General features: G+C 36.7%; 1 protein-coding gene and 1 non-coding gene across 2 annotated transcripts in view; both read left to right on the forward strand.

The window, feature by feature from the left end:
• LOC108141812 (semaphorin-1A) overlaps positions 1 to 23215 on the forward strand; it is a 140450-nt gene that overhangs the window by 68620 nt on the left and 48615 nt on the right. The gene's annotated exons all lie outside the window — the stretch shown is intronic.
• On the forward strand, positions 12990 to 13061 carry Trnad-guc. Its single transcript has one exon. It is a non-coding gene; the product is annotated as a tRNA-Asp (tRNA).

Consider the following 23215-nt stretch of genomic DNA (forward strand, 5'->3'; position numbering starts at 1 on the left):
TACCGATTGAAATAGCCGGCAGCATAGACAGCCAAAAGGGGAAGATGCAGCAGTGTAAACATGGACACAATAAGTTGGAAAATATAGACAATATTTTGCTATTTGCTGCTGCATCCAGCACTTCCTCTGCACTTCGCCATAAAACATGGCGAAATCTGTAAAGAAAAAAACCGTCCAAAGAGCAAAGCAGAAATCAACCAGCCAAGGGCCGAAAGATAAGCGACTGGGGTAGCAGTTTTTCCCCATCTAATGGCCAAACGTAGACAGAAAAATCCTTACAGCGCCAGCTGCTGGAAAAACAATAACAAAGATATAAATAACAACTGCGATTTTCACAGTTGCATTGGTGAAGCAGTAAAAGATGAGGAATCGAATTGTGATTTGCTTGAGGAATACAAAGTGTATGAATATTAGATTCGCTTTAACAACATTTACATCATGCTAAACATAAAAAAGGAATTTTTATATCACTCATAACCTTTTTTCCCATGAAATTGCTTTTATATGCTATACACAATATGGTTAGTTATATTTGACGTTAACATGAAATGATTAAATTAAATGAAATCTTATTTGTGCAGGGATATAAAGATTTTGGTCTGATAATTATCAAAAAGTAAATGGGTCATAAAGTCACTTAACAATACCCCTGAAATCGTGGGGTTAACAACTGAAAAATTAAAATTGTTTCTTAATTACAAGATTGCATCCAAGGATAGTGCTCTTACCAATCTTTGTCCTTTAAACTATGGCGCTAATGACCTCTGCTAATGCCGCTAAAGCTTTGACTTCTGTTTACGAAAGGCACCGCCACATCTGTGGGACGATTGGAAGAATCCTTTCGCATTTGGATCCGGCTAACGAGCAGTCGAGGTCCGTCTGGCTGTCCAGGGTCAACATTAATATTTGAGCAACGTACGACGCCCCTCCTCTCGAGTCTTTTCCAATTTTTTTTGTGTGTTTATCTGTTCGACTCGTTCTGCTGTTGATGCTGCTATATATAGTATACTGCTGCTGGTGTTGTTGATTATTCAAGGATCAGAGCCGCACAAACAAAGCACATGGCAGCAGTCAGCGGGAGCAACTTCTCCACTCAGCGTATAAATTTCGCCGACTGCAAACGAACTCAGCGAAATCAGCAATAATATCCTAGTGTAAAAACACACTGGCAGACCGTTCGCTCTAAAAAAGAGGAGGGCGTGGCACAAAATATGCGGCGTACGTGTTAAGTGGCAAACGTTTTTCAACCGAAATCCCAAAAACTGAAGCCAGCTCAAGCCAAGCCAAGCCGAGCCGAGCCAAAAACCCGGGTCCGTCAGTCAAGTCAAGTCACGAGGTTTTTGCCACGCATTTGTAAACTTTATAAATCAGTTCGTGTCGAAGCTAAAGTTGAGTTAAGGATGGAGTTTGTGGGTTGCTTTTTTTTTTTTTTATTTTTATTTTATTTTTTTTTTTTCGTGCTTCAACCAACGATGCGTTGCGAAAATATTTCACGTTATTTTTGTAAATTGCATACTTTGCGGCGTCTCCACGTTGATTTGACAGACGGGATCCGTCTCCCTCTCACGTTTTTCTGCATATCCATGTTATTTTTTTACCCTGCTTAGCTGAGAGGTTTTTCATTTGTTATGGAATACTCTATATTTTTCATTTCTGAAAAATTGTATAAGACCAAATGGGAGGAACGCAGCTGAGGAGCGCAACAAAAATGCATATGCCGTTTGCAACTGCAATCAAAATAGATGTCGATCAAGTTATTTTAAATGCAGAAAAAATTCATAACATTGTGCTTAAAACTAAATAAGAATTATTAAGGTTGATCTATGTATACATCTACATCAATCATATAATTAAGTTAAAGTATGAAATGCATTTTTTAAGTCTCTATTTCTCTAATTCTTTGTCGTAAATTAATACAAAAAAATTCAAATATACGTCAATTAGTTATTAATAAAAACAGCATTCTAATCATATTGATCTATTTTTTCTCATTGCAGGTTCGTAACATTCCATGACCAAATCTCATAACTTGACTGGTATTTATGATGTGATTAAATTGAGTAAGAAATTAAATGCAATAGCACACATTATACTGCTATCAACGTGAATGCAATTTTGTGGGCTAATCAGAAATTGCATGGCTACAACTTTAATTAATGACCAATACGTAGGATAAATCGAGAGCTCTGGCTGCCGGGCGACACATAGGACAGCAGGGAGCTGGGCGTTCAGGGCGTGGCATTTTCTGCCTTAATAAGCAATTTTTAAAATGCAATTACTCGAGCATTGTATACACTCGACTGAAGCGATTGTGAAATGAATTTTTATTGAAAATGCACATGCAAACTCATTACGTATACGAGGCGTTGGACAAACAAGCGCAAGCACAAGCACATATACACACGCTTACTTACATCCCCATTCACACACACACACACAAAGGCACACATATACCGACAACCGCACTCGCACACGCCAATCAATGCCGGGTTACATATATGAGTTTAATAACTTTGCCGCTGCCGACGTTGGTCGATCCTAAGTCGACAACTTGGTCATTAGGGGCTTGGCCCGAAATGTTAATCACAATACCACAAAACGTTATAATGTTTGGAGGATGCGGTTCTTCATCGCCTCCCCCTGCCACTCAAGTAACAATAACAATTATTTTGACTGAACGCATACAGATACTCACTGCACTGAGAGAAAAGGGGATTAAATATTTAAAAATCTGAAGTTTTAGAATAGGGCTTTTAGTCATTTCTTAAAAATTTATTTATTTATTTATGTACATTTCATTTAAATATCTTAAGGGCATAACAAATGGTTTACGTTTTTATTGTATCCTTCCACAATTTGCATTTATCCACCCATAAGATAGTTTTTTATTAAATTTCTTTGAATGAAATTTTTAAATAATTAATTATATTCAAATATCTTAAGGATAACTTTATTTTTAAAACCAAAATGGTTAAATCTAAATTTACTGGTATTCTCTTTATATCAGATTTTTAAGACTTAGTATTATTTTCTTCAAGTGTACTGGTTGGTGTGTTCTCATTGGAATAGTGAACCGCAATTCGGCTGCCTGACTCATCGAGTGCTGCCAACTATTTGAAAATGCAAACGCAAGCCAGAAACCGAGGACGCACAGAGTCGGTCCGCCGACGGCTAACACTCTGTCTCTGTCGCACACAGTGTGGCGCCACCCCCCTTGTCGCCGCCGCACGTTTGAGGCAACAACATAATCAAAATCTCGACCCACTGTCCACCCCCGCTTGCACACTCCCCCCAAAACTTCCCCTAAGTTGGATGACGGCCATGGCCCCAAAAGCGGTAAACGGAGTGGTGCTTAGTTCGATCACAAACATACACGGGATGAGCCGTGAGGGTGGGTGGCCGACGAACCATAATTGTTGGCAAAGTTACCATTTCCTGTCCCGGCCGGCTACACTGAAAGAAAGTTGCACTCAGGCAGAAACTTTGATTAGTTCAATCAATCGGCGAACTCAGCTGGAAGTAATGAGCAAGAATCGAGTATGCCAAATTAGCCAACTGAGAATTTGATATGAAATCGAGGTGAGGTTTACCTCAGCTATTCAAAAATACTTTGATTAAATTTTTGTTTCATTGTTATGTTGCGATACAATAAAATTAAGAAATCGCAAGTGTACTTGCTATAGCTTGATAGTCTTTCTGCGTATTAAAAGGTTAAAAGTACTAGTTTTTTATATAAATAAATCAATACCGATCTTTAAATTGCTGGTTACAATTAAATTATGTGTGGGAGTTTTAAATTGGTAATTGATCTTATTTGGGTTTAACTTTATGAGTTGCCTTGATAGGGTAAACAAGACAATGGTTTGCATTCAACATGTAAAGCAGGCTCTTAGTTGAATGTTCCAATAGTCTTAGAAACCCGTAGAAATCTTCGTAAGCTGCATTTTTAGATATCCCCTAGTTCTACCCGACGAATCTCGAATAATTTGTGGATTTTTTCCTCGCTGCCGCCTGGCATTGTGTATCACGTTCGATTAGGAGAGGCTGGGGCATCGTGTGTATGTGTGTGTGTGTGTCATCGGCAGAGGAGGCAACAACCATCAAATCGATCGATACGAATTGCAAAACCAACGCCAGCTGGGGATGGACCCGTGGTGCTGATGGTGCTGCTGATGGCAGTGGTGGCGGTGGTGGTTTCAGTCGGGGTCCGTCCCCAAGTCCCTTAACTTCCCACCCTGACTGTTCGTCCTTTGTGCAGGCTTTGCTTCCACTTCAATCATAACTGTGTTCAATTGTTGTTTTTATTACCACATTTTCCTTCACCTTTCCGGGCGAGAAACAAAGGATGCGAGAGCGGTAGCAAATTGGTTGGCTCTACTTCCTCCTGCTGTCGTCATCCTTTGGCGTATTTTTTTGTTGCTTTATTTGTTTTTTTTTTTTCTGTTGTGTTTGAGCTTCTTTTACGGTTTCAGTCGAGCAACCTTTACATGGTGCTTATCTTGCGGCCTCTGTCTGTTCCCTCCCCCAATTTTCCGACTCCCATCCTGACCACGATTTTCCGCATGAGCAGCGGTCATGTGTGTGCGGCTGTGTGTGTTTGTGTGCGAGAACCGAGTACCTCCTGCCCAGACTTTGCGACAATTGCGCATAATATAAATTAATAATGCAACAATTGCATTTTGTTATGCTTCCATATCCACATTGTTGTGCCACTGCTGATTTCATTAAATATTTTTCTTGCCCTCCACTCGTCCTTATCAGTTTTTCAGAAGAGAACAGGATGCCACAGAAAGTACACTGATAGAAAAAATAAAAAGACAATATCTGACTGAAAATATCTGAATCAATTTGTATTTTGATTGCACTGAATATTTCTTTTTGATTTATTTGAGCGCTGTTTTTTTTAACATAGTATTTGAAGTTATATTTAAATATAAAATTTTTTAAATTTTTTTTTTCTCAAAACTTTGTGCAAGTTATTAAAATGGCTATCACAGTTACAGCTCACATATGGTATTTAAATCCACCATTCTCAGTGTATTTTAGTGTAGGGGATTTTTATTTTGCTGCCGTCCACCTCACTTTTATGAGACTGCTGTAGACATGGGCATAACCATTAAGTGTGATCTGCAGGACCTCCCTTTGAATGCATTGAGCATACTAACCGAACCCAACTCCTGGCTCCTTTACGACCCCGTTAAGGTCGGGACGAGTTTTCCTTTTCTTTTGCTGCCTCTGTTTGTATTGTTTGCTCTATCAAATGTCGAACAAGATACGTGTTGGGCTTTTTAATGACAATGGATAACAGCTGAATGGGTGTGGCAAACGAGATTTGCTGTTAAACATAACTAATTACTAGAGCGAAGGGATTTTTGTAGTTCGCCGCTTCTTGTGAACAACTAATGTGGTGGTTTTTAGAGTAATGAGGAATCTTACCTAAGCCACCCGACTTAAGATGGATTTTGTAAAAGACGTCTTGCCTTTGTTGAGGCGGCTTACTTCAGATGGAACTAGAAAAGGATCTTACTCTGTAGTTTAATATGTAGGCGATTCTTAAAAATATTTAATCATTCAATTTTAAAAGTTTCTGTCTGTGGCATTTTTTTTTCTTTTCTGTGTTTGGCTAATAGTGTCGCATTTAAGGTTCAAAGGTACAAAATCCCCCAATTATCTGTTTGTCTTATAGAACATTCTCAATTCCCCAGCCTTCGTAACTTCATAATACACTTAAGCGAATTTGCAAGTCTACTATTTCAATTAGCATTTCTCTCTTATTAGAAGCCAGTTAGCCCCAAGCTAAATATCGATTCCGGCCTATCAAAATGCCATTGACTAAGCAGAAACTGCAATGTCCACGGCGTCGGAACCTCATTATCAGAAAATATCAATATTAATTAGTATGTATTACGTGACAACTTTCGTCCAGTTCCGGACTTCCATTTAACTTGGCCAGCAGTTCAGGGAAATCTTGAGGAAAGCTGGTCATAATTGTTTTCCAAGCCTCCTCCCATGGCGATGGGATGTGGGCCGGAGAATCGGAAAATCAAGCAACCCGTCCTGGATGGATTAACAAAGCGATTGGCAACGACATTAACATTTTCATCAGGCCTCGGGCTCAATTTCAGTACCCACCACCCCCCAATGAGTTGACGTCGTAATCCATCATCGATGCCATTTACTGGGGTGATGGAGCTTTGAATTTTTATGATTATTATGTATTTGTGCGTTGCGAGGGACGGTCGAGGGCTCGGACCTGCGATAGATGGCTTACTATCAGCGATTCCGCTGAGTTAACCATTTATCGCAACTCATGGCGCACGTTTCTCATTAGTCTGGCTTCCCCACACCCACATCCGTCTCCATTGTTGTTCGCGTTGCTGAACAGTGGGGATTATTGGCGAAAAGGGTTAAAACGAGGGATTTGGGCGTTTTCTACTCAGTTTTCTGGACTAAAAATTTGCTACCAGCCTTAGCCTATTCCAGATTTTGGGTAAATAAGAAACTTAGATTCATAAAACTAACAGGGAAATAAACCAGTCCAGTTCCTTGAAGTAATTTGTACTCTAATTGTATATTTTAAAATGTATTTCTTTAGAATATTTACCCATTACCTGTTTCAATAGGTTTATTTTGGAAAAACGTGAAAAAAACCACGAAATATAAAAGAAAAATCCGATTTCATCTTCGTCCTTAACGACTAAGAGATATGTCACGTACAAATGGATGTATTTCAAAAAGGTGGCCATCAAGTAAAAGAAAACCTTAAAGAAAATCCTTAAAAATCATTAGTTTTGTGCTCCATCGATTTTCGTACCCATTGTGTTTTCATCCCATTCGGCGGGGGGCAAAGTGGCGATAATCATGACTGACTTCTACAAAGACAACTCCCTCCATTTGCCCTCCTGCCGACGGACTGTGAACACGTTTAATCTGCTTGCCACAGATTTCTATCAATGTCATGGCTGTTTGTTGTAACCAGAGTTGCCTGTTAATGTCGCCGGCGTTCGGGCCAAGCCAAGCTGCTTGTCACAGTCTGCCATTGTCAGCGAACATCGATACCACCGGCTGTGGCTTTTGGCAGGAAAAGAAAATGGAGCTGTTTTTATTTTGTATTTTCCGCGCCTTGCCGGCTCTTTTGGGTTAACATCGGCGCCAATGTCGACTCGCCTCTTTTTTTAATGATACACAATTAGTGGGATGATAAATGGTCTGTCAAATGCAGCATCATCAGGAAAGAGCCAAGTTGGAGCCAGTGAACCCGGGATATCCTGTAGTACACTGCTGCGAAAGTAGAACTTCAAAAAATCAATATACCTTGATATTTTTATTTCTCAGTGAACTTTGCTATAATCTTTTGATTAATATCTTTAACACTGAACAGAGAAGTCAAACAATATTGAATTTGTTAACCATAAAAATACTATACAGCGTCTCAAAATGGAATTGAAAATGTTCGCATTAATTAAATACCAAGATTTTTATAATTAACTGTTAACTTTAAAAAAGCAAATGGAAATACAAGAATTTTAACAGAGTTAAAGTATTTATTTTTGAAATTGTTTAACAAAGACTTCAACTTTAAAATTGTATTGTATTTCTTGACATAATTTTCCTATTTTTTATAGATAGTTTTTTCTCAGTGAATACTCTTCACTCGCTACTTAATAACCCAACTGAAGTTGGCCCGTGCCATTGTTGTAGTTTTCTCTATTGATATCAGTAGCTTTCTTTGTATCTCCAAGTGAAACATCTCCGACAGATAGAAAAGAATAACAAAAAAAATGTATATATATATATATATATAATATGTGTAAGAAATGAAAAAGAAATTTAGTTGGCAGGGAAAGGAAAATAAACTAATGATGCCAGCACCCAGATATTGGATATTAATTGGTACAAATAACAAGATGCGCTGGCTGCAGTCCTCGCTCGGTAACCCATGGAGCTTTGGAACCCCCGGGCGAGGGAAGCGACAGAATCAATTAAAATGACTGAAATAAATTGTAGTCTCAAAGTACAGCAGAGTCGTGAAGGCAAACTGACTGCCGGATGGATATCGGGGAACTAATTCTGATTAGCGTCGTCGCAGTCCTCGCAACTGCACCCCATAAATTAGGAGGGTTGAAAAAGCCTTGATATCTTGATTAAATATTTCTCTAGATATATACTAAAACCCAGCATGATTTAGTTGGTAGTACTCCATGACATCATACACAATTCTGTGAATCATCATGGATGAATTGCATATTGAAAATTGCGTTAAAAAAAGACAAACCAATTTTTGGTTAAAATACATTTTGGAAGTTACCTAAAAGATATTTAAAAAATCTCATTTCGCATTTTGCTACTATATTCCGTTGATTGATTGACGCTCAAACTAAATATTAAACCCATTCCATGTTGTTCACTTTTCTTGACAGCATCGTTTGCTACACCCAAAAAAAAAAAAATCATGGTAAATTTTCACTTTGAATTTAATCAAAGTTGTCACTCTTTCATTTTAATACGAAAGTATGAAAAAACTTAGTTCTAAATTACAAAAAAAAAATTAAATCTACCATTTTTCATAGTATAAACCAATAAAATATGTAAATAATTACAATATCATGTTTTTAATTATTTTATGTATGTTTATATTTTAATGTTTAATTTTACTACTATATGGGTTTTCTCTGGGTGTAATTATAGGAGCCTTCTACAATAACCATTTCCCACCTTAAAAGGCCTTCGTCCTTTGTCCTGCAAATGCAAATGCTATGGCTTTCAAAACTGGACATTATCGTTAGCAAATCAGGTTGCCACAACGGATCGGATAACGTGGCATGTTGAGTGTTTGCCCTGTGATTCAATTGCTGTGCTGACGACATCAAAGTCACTGGGCCTAACGTAATTTGCATGGACCACGACTGTCCGAGAGCCATTTCTTGTTGGCATCTCCGTGTATCGTGCAGCTAAGAGCACCCGCATTGTTATCGGATTGCAAATGACATGGGTGGGGGCGGGATTGCATAAATTAGGGGGCGGCTGGCATTTCCGATAGAACTCGGACTGGGCGGTGCAATAACTGCCAACCGAATCGATTGATGTTTGGGTTTTATTATTAGTTTCTGCGGTTTTGTTACAATTGACAAAAATATTCCGAATCGCATTGATTTGGATTATGGGTTGGGAAATTCTTTGGTTTTTCTAGTAAACTGTGATAAAATTAATTGTTTTTCCATTGCATAGGGTTTCCCATCCCATTAAGTCTACATACTATAATTACGTTAATAGTCAATCAGTTTTAAAGATCTATTTTTTCTGTATAGACCTTTTTTTTATTCTACTGAGGGTAGTATATCGTTCGGAACGGGAGAGATCGGAGAACTATGCCAAAAAATTCCATTAAAACAAACAACAAATTAATTTAAAACAATTATAACTTCTTGGACTCTACTCTGACAAGCTGACATAAAATATATGAAGTTACCAATAGCTAAAGACATTTTTACAATTCAGATGTATTAAAAATATTTTATATCAACTAAAATTGATTTGATTATTCGGTCACGTTATTACAAATACTTTAATGTTGCGACAGCTAAATCAAATAGATTTTATTTTAAGATTCCCGAGGTGCTACTTTACACCACTACAAGTGGCTTTCACACATCCTGAATATTTCGAAAACATCACACGCATATACGTTCTTGCAGTCACCTGTAGACAGCCGATGCCACTCGAACACGGTTACTTAACTTTTAGCGCCACTGTACCGAGGGATAAAAGTACCACGAAAGAGGGCAAATGGCAAATGGCGAATGCTGCAAAGTTCTAAGGAAATCCCACCAGTCTCTTTCTTTACTACGCCGAGACGCGAAAACTCACTCGAAATAAATGCGCAATTAATTTTCATGGTAAAACTCGACAGGAACTTGGACCGAAGGTTGAGCTGAGTAAAAGTGAGTTGAGGGCGGTGAAAATGTTGTTTCCTACTACAACTTTTGCCATTGAAGGGCAAAAAATAATAAAAACAAGCTGCTTGGGTCTGGCGAAAAGTCCACAAAACTTTGCTTAGAATGAAGGCAACAGAAAAACTGAAAGCAAGTAATGAAAGGCAGCCAAGTAAACAGCTGCCGGAACATCAAAAAATATCCTTTTCAATAAAAACAAGCGTGTGAAATATTTATACTTTTTCTTCCCCAGTTGTAGGACTGTGTAGTACTATCACAGTAAGAATTTTATACAACGCCATACTCTGTTTCAATGTTTTACTTTCGGGATGTTCATATACTTTTGATACAGAAGGTATAGTTCCATTGGCATTTAAAATAATTGACGAGTAAATATTTCCGTTAAGCATTAAACAGTTGCGTACCGGATATAATTACTAGCCAATTATTTTATTTTATTTGAAATTTTAAGCTTAAAATAAAGATGTTAAAGGTTATAAATGCCGAACCAAAAATAAATCCCGCTAGAGAAAATCCTTTTCATTTCTTGCTGTGTGAACACTTATTAATTTTTATTTCCCCCAGAGCTTTGCTGAGTGAATATAAAAATGGAAATCAAAATATTCGGTGGCCACAAATGAGCAAAGTTTTCTTTACAGCATCCACGTACTTTTTGGGTTTCGTTTGTCCCTATTTGCTTTTTTTTTATTAACTGAACTTTAGCGTTAAGCTGCAGAATTTATTGCTTTTGAAATGCGGTTGCGCATAAATGTGCAGCAAGCAAAACATTAACAATAGAAGAATCTGTAACAACTGCGGTCCCGAATGGAGCCGAAAGTAAATGAAATGAAGGAATGAAATGAAAAATTCTCACATAATTGCAAATGCGTGAGATACTTGCCAAATGGCGAAATTATGAAAATGAAATGGAAAAAACTTTTAGCAGCCGTTCCTGGGTGGTGGCGAAATTCTCTTGGGTTCCGGATTCCTTATTTATTTTCCTTATTTTTTTTAAATAAATATTCCGTTCAGGTTTTCCAGCCTCTGAGGCATTTTGGCGCCCCATCGTTTCCCAACTATTGCTTTCATGACTTTGCAACTTTCCTCACATTTCTTTGGGACTTAAAAGTGTAACCAAAAATGTTGCTTTGAAATTGGTTTAGCCAAGATGGTGTCCTTGAAATAAGCCTCTTAATTTGGAAAGATAAGTTATGGATTGATAAGTTGATAATCTTATGAGGAATTTTTAACAAGCACTCTTAAATATGTTTTATTAAAGTAGAAACAAGTGTTTCATACTTAACAAGATAAATGGCTGAGCCTATACAGTTTCAAATTTATAATTAATTTCTATTGCGGTTACATCGTTAGGAAGTGGCACACAGTCAAAAGAGCTTAACTATTGAATACATCGAATACATAATCCGTCCCTATTGAGCTTAAAAGAATATTTAAAACTATTTCCCATCCTCAACTAATCAATATTCGTTCACAGAGACGGAAAAGGACTTTAATTCCACATCAAATATGCATTGTTTGACGGTAGGCCCAGCATAAAGTGCATGAATATTTCATTCTTCAACAACCCGCCCCGAATGCAGCCCACATAATTGAGTGCTCTTTTATTTAACATGCAAAATTAATGACCGGGGTCTGCAGAATGCAATAAAACTATTAATCAATAAGCGCTCATATGCCCATTCACACAGTCTGAAGTGGAAAATAAAAAATGTGGCAGGAGGAGTATAAAACTTTTGCCCACTTTATAAATTTAATGGAGTTTGCCAAAGCAGCACAGCAATTATATTTTCAAACTTTTTTTCCATCAGCAGTTGCAGTGGCTATATGAATATTGTGTTTTTTACATTGGGTTAAATACACTCGAACTGAATTTTATAGACATTTCCCCCTTTGTTCAGTGTTTTAAATATTAATGCGTAAATCTATATTTTGAATTTTAAATGCCGATCTCTTAAAGAGCTACACAATTGAGGATAGGACGCCTATTTATTATTTAAAGTGTTATATTTAAACTTTTTGTTTATATTTTAAAGTAAAGATGTGTTTTTTTCTTTAAATAGATTGGAATATCTGCGATTTTTAAAGAACAACATTTTTATATTTGTTTATATTTTATTAATTTGCTTATGCTATGTTTACTCTGCCTTTTGTTTTTGTGCTTTTGTGCTGATGCATATGAAATCTCAAACATTTTTTTATATATTTTAAAAATACAATACCTTATAAATAATTTTAATTTAATTTTTATTTTAGCTTTATTCTAAGTTTAATTTAACTATTATACTCAACATTGTTACATACTTTTGTTAAATTTATGTTATGTTATAGTTGATTCTTGCGAGCGGTAAATACAGATTTACGATTGGACCCTCAATTCTATACTTGCTTTTTTTTTAATTTTTTTTTTTAGCCAGTTGTGAGTGGCTTTAGTTGGTCAAAGATTCTAGAGAAAGTACGCAGCTGGAAGCGGCTGTAGAAAAAAATATATGGCTGGTAGGGGGTGAAAGTACAATAGCGCAAAAGTTTCAAGTGGACTCGCATGTTGTGGCAGGGATGTTGCGGGGGTAAGGGGTTGGTAAGGGGTGGCTAAGGGGTCGAGAGAGTGGCGGTGGGGGGGCTTCATGAGAATGTTGGTCGTTGGCATCTGTTCAGCGTTGTGGCACATATTCCACTTTTGTCTTTTATTGCGTGTTGGTGGTCCCAGCAGCTTGTAGCTCAGCTTGGCTCCCCAGTTGCCAGCCCGCTACCAGCTTGTATTTCATTGTTTTAAAACAATGTTTCCCCATTTGGCTGCGCTGCTGACTTTGATTTGCCATCCCGCTCGCACGCCCTTTTATTGTAGTCCGTTCATTTTTTTTTTTTTTTGCGCTTATGCCCACTGTGCTGTGCTGTGTGGGCTTTAAGGCCTTAAAGCTTTCGTATATACATGACTTGATCTGAGTAATCGGAATTTTGTAAATGTATTGAAGCGTCGTGTGAGCACTGATCGCCATCGATAACAAGACGAATATACTTTCAGACTAACCGAAGTCAACATCCTCGATAGTATAGTGGTTAGTATCCCCGCCTGTCACGCGGGAGACCGGGGTTCAATTCCCCGTCGGGGAGACGGATATATATTTTTGTTATTCTTTAATAACATGTACATTTTTTAATGTTATATGTACAATAAATTAGTTCTCAGATATTTATAAAAAGTTTTAAATGATTTCGAGAAAGATTAAAAAGTAAAATTAGTTTACTGAATAATAAATCTTGTGCTATTTTAACGAATTATAAAATAACTTTTAGCTATTATAAGCTTACTTGAGGTCAAGGTTTAGGCTTTATTTAGAGTAAATCCAAGACCCGACTTTATTTTAGTATTTTAAACCTTTTACATAAATTGGTTATCGGGACTTCATTTTCCGGCTTTTTCTTTTTCTTTTTATCAATTTTCTATTTTTTTTTAACTTGATTAGTGCTATTATATTAAAGATTAAAAAATGTCAATGAAAAATAATTTAATAACTCAGAAAGTATACTTTTGTTTAATGAATATACATGTTTTATGTAAAGCTTAAGTTATTAAGTTTATAATTCCATAAACTTTATAAACTAATTGTAAAACTTTTTTTTAAAGAGTTGTTGTTTTAAAATGTGCTTTTATTTTTATATTTTAGTATGTTATCGTCTATTAAAATTAGCTTAGAGTGTGAGATTATTGCATTCCTGGATGAACTAAATGCAACTCATAAGCCCAAGAAGGTATTTGAGTAAAATAATAAACAAATAAGTAAAAATATATTAGTTAAGAACATGCTAAGCACTTAAACACAAATAACTTATATTAAGCTAAACCACATTCCCAATAGTATTGAGAACATTTCTGAAACTGACATTTGGGTGATTAAATAGGATCCGTTTTCAGAAATTGTTGTATCGGAATTTCTTTGTTTGGCGTTGAAGGCAATAACAATAAATTGCTTCCACAAAAAAAAAAACACATTTTCGGTTACTCTTTTGGGACCCCTCCTCTGCCAAGCGCAGTCAACAAACAAATTAAGGTGAAACTAATAAATTTTCAACACTTAACAAAATGCAAACACCAACCGAAACCTCCAACTTTAGCAGCGCTTGTTGTTGTTTCTGTTCCTGTTGTTGGTCACGCCCCCACCCAAAAAGGCACTTGAAAATGTCTGGGAGGTTTTGGCTGGCCTTTTAGGTTATTTCCTGTTTGTTGCAGCACATGGCGAACCTTAACAAAGTTTCTCTTCAAAATTAAGTTGCCTTCCTGGCTGCTATGCGAATTCAATAAATTTGCCCCAGGACATGTGGGTGTGTATTTGTGTGTGTGTGCTTGGGACAGGCAAAGCGAAAGCGAGGAGATGCAAAGAGAATGGCAGCCATACCAGAAACAGGAAAAGAAACAGCGAAAAAAGTTAGGGGAAAAAGTTTTCTGCAAGATGAAGACCACAGAACAGAATTCAAAAACAATGTTTCCCATCAGTAGCCTAAGCATTGCAAAAGGGCCTAAACAAATTTCTTTTTATAATAATTTTAGTTTTATTATCTTGAAAGTTGTACATACTAAGGAAAGAAAACAGCAGAAAAATAAGCTGGCATACTTTAGTTATGTCATCCGAAAAAATTAAGTTTTAAGAATATCTTTAAACCAGTATTTTTTAAAGAATTTAAACAAGGCTTAGCCCTTCATTCAATTACCCTCTACGAAAATATTATCCACATCCAATGGCGTAAAAAATTCAGCAGAAGAATTTCTGTTTCATGAAACTATAGTTTTTAAGCCCAAAAATATGCGTTACCTTTTGGTCTGATGCAAACAATGAAAGTTCTGCACTTCGTCCCCCTTCTGATTCATGTTCTACTATTTCCAGCATATACGAGCGGTACACCTGCGGCTGGAGTTTCAAAAAAAAAAAAATAATAATAATACAAAATTGGTGAAAAATTGCAAGCGAAAGGGTAAAGGAATCTGGGTTACAAACTTTTTCGAATTGTAGTCTCTTTTTGTGTGCAATTTTTGTTGCTCGCCCATTGCCCTCAAAGGGAATTTATGCCAACGCGAATATTTCCATTGATTTTAGTTTTCTTTATTGCCATTTTGCCATCCGCAATATAGGAAACCCAACGGTATTTGCATCTTTTAAACGTTGTTTTGTTTCTTTGGTTGGACCCTCTTGTCACGAGCAAATAAATGGGTGGCCTGGTGGAAAGCAATCGCATAAAAAACCAAAAAATAGAGGCAAAAATAGAGGCGAAAACTCGGGGAAAACCAGCTGCAACGGATGCGAGCGAGCAGCGAACCAAAAGGGCAATATGCACAAAGGGGCAGGACCAGGATTCCATTCAGCTCCCAGTTCCGAGCGCCATTCGATTATTCATTTTAGCCGACAGTCGCCAGGCAACTGTCCAACACAGTTGCAGAACGCGATGTGCATTACTCAAATGGAGCTCTAATGGCTGGTCCAATTGAAAACTAATCAGTGAATTGAATGAACTGACAAAAAAATTGTGAAAAGCAAATGGAAATCGCTGGTCTCTAAGTGTGTGCTATTAAAAATGTATATCAATACAAACTAATGAAAGCACTGTGAAATCTTGCATAATGAAATAAAAAAAAGGATTTGATTAGTACAGAATTAAAAAGGGATTAAGAGATCCACATCGGAATTAGGTGAAGAATGGAAAAACTAACTTATAAGTGCGCTACTGTCATGGAAAGAAATGGTGTAAATGGCTTAAGATATTTAAATAAAATTAAATTGAGTGCCTTTTTGTCTTATTTGTATGTTTAAGACGGTATATACAATTTAATAAGACATAAAACGAATAAAAATTATATTCTTTAACGTAAAATATAAACTTAAACTTGAGTTAATCAACATTTTTTTTTTTATATTTCCAGGTGTGTATCAATATTAGCTGTGGACTTCTGCGACTTCCACTTCAATAAGTATCTTTAAATACTCTTTAAATATAAACCATACTTTACCCTTTAAATAACTGCACTCCATTAGCATCCCCTATAAACTTTCAGTTTTTCAATTCATCAGTTGCCAAGGTGAAAATAAATACCAAGGCGAAATTATTGCCTTTGTGAGAGGTCCCGACCCCGACATGACAAGTAAAAAACCCGGGGAGTCGACTTCATCGTTTTCCATGTTTCTCAGCTTTCCCAGCTTTCCCAGCTTTCCTCTTTTTTTTTATTTTGACAAGCATTTTCTGCGCTCGCCCTTATCCCCAGTTCTTATCATTGTCTTTGCACTTCTTCAGGGCCTGTGGCGCTTTTATCTTTACTTTCAGTTTACTTTATATCTTTTGTACTCTTTATGTCTTTTGTATTCCTGGTACGTGAGCCGTACGCTTGCCATCGTATTCGACAGCGTAAAATTATAAAAGCACCAGCCTCTTTGGTCGATTTCAAAGCAAGCCGTCGTTCCTTCGCCCACCCACCCCGCACTTAAGACTTTCGGCTTCATCGGCTTTCCGTTTAAATAAATAAAACGTTGCGGAAGAAGTTTACCCCGACAAAGTGCTGAACAGGCTGAAAACCCTTTGCAAGGGACCTCGAAATGCCACAAGTAGTTGAAAGGATCTATAAATATGTATATTCCGCCATCGTAAAACATGACATTGACGATTTGAATGCTCAAAGGAGTCCGCACCAAATCAAATCCCAGAGTAAAGTACACTCATGTGGATGCTATTCAGTGCTTTTGCAGTTTCCATGACATATGCTTTGTCTGCTACTAAATGTTGTATACCTCTCAGTGTGAATTGATAAGTTTTGGAAGCAATTGGAAAGAATCTTAAATTCAATCAGTTGGATAATGTAATCTTGGGGTATTTATTAAAAAATAATGGGTGTTTAGATTCAGCCAATAGAAAAAACAATACTTTTAAATCGAAAATTAAACTGAATGATGTTGGAGAAAAAAAGGTGGGTTTATACGTTAGGTAAATGAACTTTGTTTCACTAAAGTATACAAAATAAAAAGGTATAAGCTTTGCAACCAACAATAAATTAATTACACGATGGCAATGTCCCAAATAACAAAATACAAAAAACTAAACTAAAATGAGATTAAAATCTAATTTTGTTTTACTGTAATACTCTCAAGTGAAATAATTTATTCTAAATTGGTTAGATTTAACTGAAAATTTAAATATATTGTTCATAATTAAATAAGAGTGCTCTTGCGTCAAACAATTTCAATTATTTCCCTCGCACTGATAGAGTGCCAGTCATTTATTTCGATTCGGTGGTAGAAAAAATGAAGGAACATATTGGTAGTTTTCGGCTTTAATAATCACTAAGATACACACGCTTGTAAGTTTTGTGGGAACCAGTGGCCTCAATTCGAGGCAGATGCATCGATGTAAATTGGGCGGTTCCCAGCAGAACTGCAAAGTTAAGCCTTCCTCGTCCGTTGCCGTTTGTGAATGTGATCCGACCAACTACCAAATGCTTGATTTGACATGAGCCGCCCTCAGTGATGGGAAGTATCTGAATGTACTTTTTCCCCAATTTTATTTGCTGAGGATGAAAAAATCAATAATAGTATTTTTCATCGTACTGTTTATTTCACAAAAATATAAAACTTATGTCAAGAAAAAGGTTTGTTATTAAATATTTAGCTGAGCAATTTTTTTACACATACTTGGTAATTTAAAGGGATTTTTACAGAACTTTTCTTTTTATTAAGTACTATAGAAAAATCTTCTTAATATTGCTACACCAATGGCGTTTGTGCCCTAAAATGTATTATCAAATTTTAATGCAGGAAATTCAAATGCCCTAAAAAAATTCGACTTTGAAATTATTTTATCTTTAATTTTCGTGGTTAATGTATGATAAAAAATTAGTAATGTTTTTTAATCATACCATACCAAAACATTAAGTGTGGTTTTAGAACTATGTAATATGTAGCTTGGTCTATTTTGCTTACATAAACTTGTTGTACCCTATTTGGGTCAATTAAAAGTTTTACCTTGCCCATCACTGCAGTCGGCGCTTTTTGTGTGATAGTGCGCGTGCCATGTGAACCACAAAAGCCGGGCAAAGCTGATGCCGCCCGGTGGCAGCGTCCGTTTTATGGGTCATTGGATCATCAGTTCATCAGAGCGGCAAGTCGGAAGGGGAGCGGACTTGAGATGGCCTCGCTCCGGATCCGGATCCGGACTGATGAAAAGCCAGCGAACGTAACATACATGTGGCTGTCACGGCGCTGCAATGGCTCAGCAGCCACGTCTAGATGAGCCGGGCAGATGTCCTTCGAGCGTCAGCCAAACGGCATCATTAAACAGGAGCAAAGTGCCCATCCTCGTCGTCGCCATCATCAGCTTCATCATCATCAGAGCGGAGCACCAGTTGGCGATCCCACAGGGGATGGGTCATGTATTGCCATGTGGCAATTCACATCAACTTCAGCACGTGCTGCATGCTCGGGCACTGCAAAAAAAAAAAATTAAAATCCACAGTGCCATACGTTTTCATATTTTTTTATGATATTTGCAATAAAAATTGTTTTTGGAACAAATCAAGAAATTATGATTCTATTGTTATTTTTTTGACTATTTAAAAATAGATTTAACTCTCTTTCCGTATTTTTTTTTGCAGTTAATTAGAAGCTGATTTAAAACAAATATATATACATATATATATTTTTTTTTAAATTTATTTTATTTTAATTTCCTACTTTAAAATTGTAATTTAGGTTTACTTCTCCGACAAGGTATATTTACAAAATGGCTTTTATTATTCTTTAGCATGATTGCCAACGCGTACACTATTTTCCTTCTCGGACGTGTTCTATCGCTGTGAAAGCCTCATTGTTTTTCCTGAAATTTTCTTTCTGTATAAAATGCATGTTGTGTTACCCACCTTTTTCGCCCGCCTCTGACATTTTGGATTTCGTGCCGAGCATTTCTTAGATGGGCCCTTTTGCCTTGGCGTTAAGTGCAGTCGATTTATGGGGCAACTGCAAGTCATTGTTTGATTGTGTGCGTGCCCCAGTCAGTCCTGATCAATTACACCCGCCGACATTTGTTTGGCGGCCCAGGATGAGCCCCGGAGCCCCTCCCCGTCCCCCCCACGACCAGGCTTTTGCTCAGCTCGTGCCCATAGTTGTGTGCAAGCGGCATATCATTGTCACTGTAATAAGTGACGCGTGTGTTTAGTGCATACACCTGAGCCCTCGGATCTGTTCAGTACTGCGAACTTAGTTGTTTGTTAGCTAAATTTTCAAAAATATAAGCATGCTGTAGCAAACGTATGAGATCTAGTGATGTATCTATAATTAAAATATATGTTAAATAAGTCTTAAATGACATGTAAATTTGAATTATCTTGTACTTAAAACTATCTATGTTCAGCTAGTACGCTTTATATATAATTTTACTAAAAATGTCATTTTACAAGTCTATAAACTTTATCTTCATTATTCTTAAATTTGTAAAGCAATGTAATTTGACTAGTTGCCTAAACTTAAAAGTAATAAAATAAATGTTACATTTATTTACAAATTTAATTATTTCCAATAGCTTGTATAGAATTCAAAAATAAATTTTTTTAGTTTTAAGCCAACAAAAAGTAAAATGTGTTTTGTTAAGTCATATTGGAATAAACATATCTCAAGTCCCCCCAAAATATTTGGCTATTTGGAAATTTCATGAACAAGAGATTTGATAAATATCTTTAATGCCTAATAAATTGATTTGAAATTAAGGAACTCATGTTATTATATAATTATTGTGGCAATAAACAGTTCATTGGCATGTCTTTAAATACCCTATACAATTAAAGAATAATAAAAGGTTTACCTTTAAAAGGCATGGAATTGAATTAAATTCAATTTATTGCTAGCGTTGTTTTCAGCCCAACTTAGCCACATTACGTACATGGAGTATGACAACACTGACACTTCTTCAGCTAGTGATTCATTCCTGTGTGCCCCAGTTGCAAATGGATGTGGGTATGGGATAACCTGCACCTGAGTGGAATGGCACCCAGGTACATGCCTCCCATCTCGTGTTTGTTTAGGCACATGTAAAGCACATCTTATCTGAGTCATGTCGCTGTGAGTTTGAGTGCCAGGAGCCAAGATCTGGGATTATGCGAGTAAACACACGGCTGGGCAGGATGGGGATGTGAAACTCTGGTAGCATCATTTAGACCCTGTTTGGATAACATATCACGTTCTGCGTAAAAGGGGATGCTCCTTAATGACGAAGAAATAAGTGTCACAAAGAGTGTGCACCCTAAGTTTTGGAAATTTCACTTTAAAAGAGCGAGAGTCTGTCAAACAATGATTATTTACGATTTAATGTGAACCGAATATTCTTAGAAATGAAATGTACAAACTGTTTGAAAATTATGCTGCTTAAAGCAGCATAAAACTCAATAAAAAAATAAAAGAAAGCAAATGCTACTTTGTAATAAATTTAAAACTTAAAAGGTACATTTTACAAATGTACAGAAAAGAAATTAATAAGAAATTTAGGACAATAAAACAATACAATAGAATTGTAGCAGATTTTTATAAAAATCTACTGCAAATGTATTTTTTTTTAAGAAATGAAAAGATAATTTCTTATAAGTCAACAGTCAATGGCAATTTGAGCAACCTGCAACGCTTAATTTACATCGTCACCCGTTTCTCAGCTCTCAGTTATAACTCCACTTAATGGAAGATATTTATTCTGCTGAAATTCTCAGATAAAGTTGCTTCGCCCTTCGTTGCATACATATGGTGCCGTGAAATTCTTTGGTTTCCTTTGCGGGAACACCTGGTAGTTTGTTGCGACAATTTGTTGTCATTAAGGAGCTCGACTGTGGCCCGTCTGATGTTTCAACAGGCCGCAAAGGACATGAACGGGGTCGCGATGTCGGGAAAATGCATCCTTTTCCGGAGAGTGTACAAAGGATATCTGTAAGCAGGACGCGACGTGCGTAAATAAATGCAATATAATACAATAATAATTAAAGCAGCATGCAGTACGACGCCGAAGTCCTGCAGGTCCAATGGATCCTGCAGCCCGCGCATGTGCCTGGCGTTAATTGCTGCATAAATGGCATGAATTTCATATCCTGTCACATTTCGCGGCCACCGCAGGACACGCGGAGAAGCTCAACGCCAGGAACTCTGCTCTTTGGGCCTAAATGAATTTACAGGCCTTTACGGCCTTTCCCTTAACGTCTCCCGATTAATTTCATTTTGCTGCAAACACGATTGGCCCAAGCAGGATGTGAACGACAGGTGGCCTCGTGTAAAATGTATTGATTTTTCTCAGTGTTAAGTTACTCCATGATTAACCATTTGAGATTCTAAAGAAAAAAATAAGCTTTTAAGTCTTCTTTCCATTTTAGACGTGCCTGCAGCAGTAAAATTGAGGTTTCAGATAAATAATTTCAAATTGAGAAGAACAAATTGGTTAAATAAAGCAACCACAAACGAATGTTTTTTTTTAAACTCGTCATTAGAATGCTAACTAGGTTATTGAGAAAACACCTGAATTTCTATGTATTTTGTTTAGTTTCACAATTTAATGTATCCGCAGCTAAATGAATTCCGTAAAATTTACATACTTCTTTTATCCCCGCTTTGATTTTTAAATGTATTTTTTTCATGCATAAATTGGTGATGAATGCGAATGTAATTGGCAAACGGTTTGAAATATTAATGACGTTTTCAATGTGGCGAAAAAAATCGTAACCCACGGCCGAAAGCTATTTATTTGTGGCGGTTTTCCTCACTTTACACAAACATCGAGGCGTGGCTGTCGTCACTTGCGCTAAATAAATTTGATTTGGACAAAAATTTGCTTGCATTAAAATGCGAGATAAAAAAGCTTATGAAGTGGAAAAAATATTCCCCACTGATTGAGGGTTGCTTTAACGATTTATTGTTGTATGAAGAATATTTAATAAGATAATTTTGAATGATTTGTGATTGTTATTTGGGATGAATGCTGTGAATAAATTCGATTCGTAATATGAGAAGGGAAGAATGTTGTTGAATAAGTCGGATAAGCTTAAGGGAATTAAAGAAAATATTTTCGTGCAACCATTTGTATTTTAAATTGCTCTTTTGATAACACCTTCAAAATGTAATCTTTCTGAGCAATGCAAATCTTTTTTTATTATAAGCAATATCATTACCAATCCCATTTGCACCTGGAATTACGAAAATCCCCGAAAAATTACAGTGATTCGCCATCAAGATGCCGATGTCAGCAGAAACCGAAATTGACAATTTTGGTTTTGGCACAGGAGGGCCAAAACAGAACAGAACAAAACAAAACAAAGCAAATCAAACATTGCAATCGAGCTAAGAGGAATGAAAGAGACCGGAGTCAGTCCGTCGATGAGCTGGAATTCGGAAGAGCTGTTGCGGAACTGTCCTTGTTCCAGGGTCAGCTCCTGGCGTTCATTTCGGATTACATTTCAAGGACCTCCAGGAGGATAAACTCCATGGCCCCCTGAATTTCGGCCTTTTGATGTTTGCCTTTTTTTTCCCTCTTCTTCCGCCTTTTGTGCGTCCGATTCGGTTTCGGATTCAGATTCAGATTCAGATTCCGATTCGGATTCAGATTCTGTCTGGTTTGGTCTGGTTTGGCCATTTGATGTGTCCACCGTCCTCCGTGGACCGTTGGCGTTCATTTCAATTAAATGCAAATCTCAACGAGGGATTTTTTCCTTTTCTCCTATTTTTTCCGGCCTCCGTGTTATTGTTGCTGCTCTTCTGGGGTGTGTGGAAGGGCTTCCAAAGTCGGGAAATGTTTTTCACGCGTCGCTGCATTTTGTTTTCCGGCAAGCGAAGCCGTTTTTCACCTTCAACCCTCGAAAAACGGACTTTTATTTTTCATTCGCATATATTTTTTATGAGAGGTGTCAGGATATTCTCTTGAAGTAATGTCTTAACATCTTTAAACGCAAATTAAGTCTTTGGCTTCTTCATTTAAAAACAAAAGTAATAACAACCAATATTTAGAAGAAGATCTTATATTAATCTAAGTTTTCTTTTTTTTTTAACTAATAAAATTAACATCATATTTGAGCAATCATATTTGAGCTTTTGAACATAATCTTTATAAACAATTCTCAGTATTTTAATTTTAATTTTCAGATTGATTAGATTGGTCGATGCTTCACTCTCATCTTTCGTTCTGCCAAATGTTTTTATTATTGTTCTTCTATCTACGCATGATTTTTATTATTTTTGATTATTTTATTTGTATGAGTGCGACTAACGAAATAG

Source organism: Drosophila elegans, unplaced genomic scaffold (assembly GCF_018152505.1).
Source record: "Drosophila elegans isolate 14027-0461.03 unplaced genomic scaffold, ASM1815250v1 contig_814, whole genome shotgun sequence".
NCBI classification, from domain to species: Eukaryota; Metazoa; Arthropoda; class Insecta; order Diptera; family Drosophilidae; genus Drosophila; species Drosophila elegans.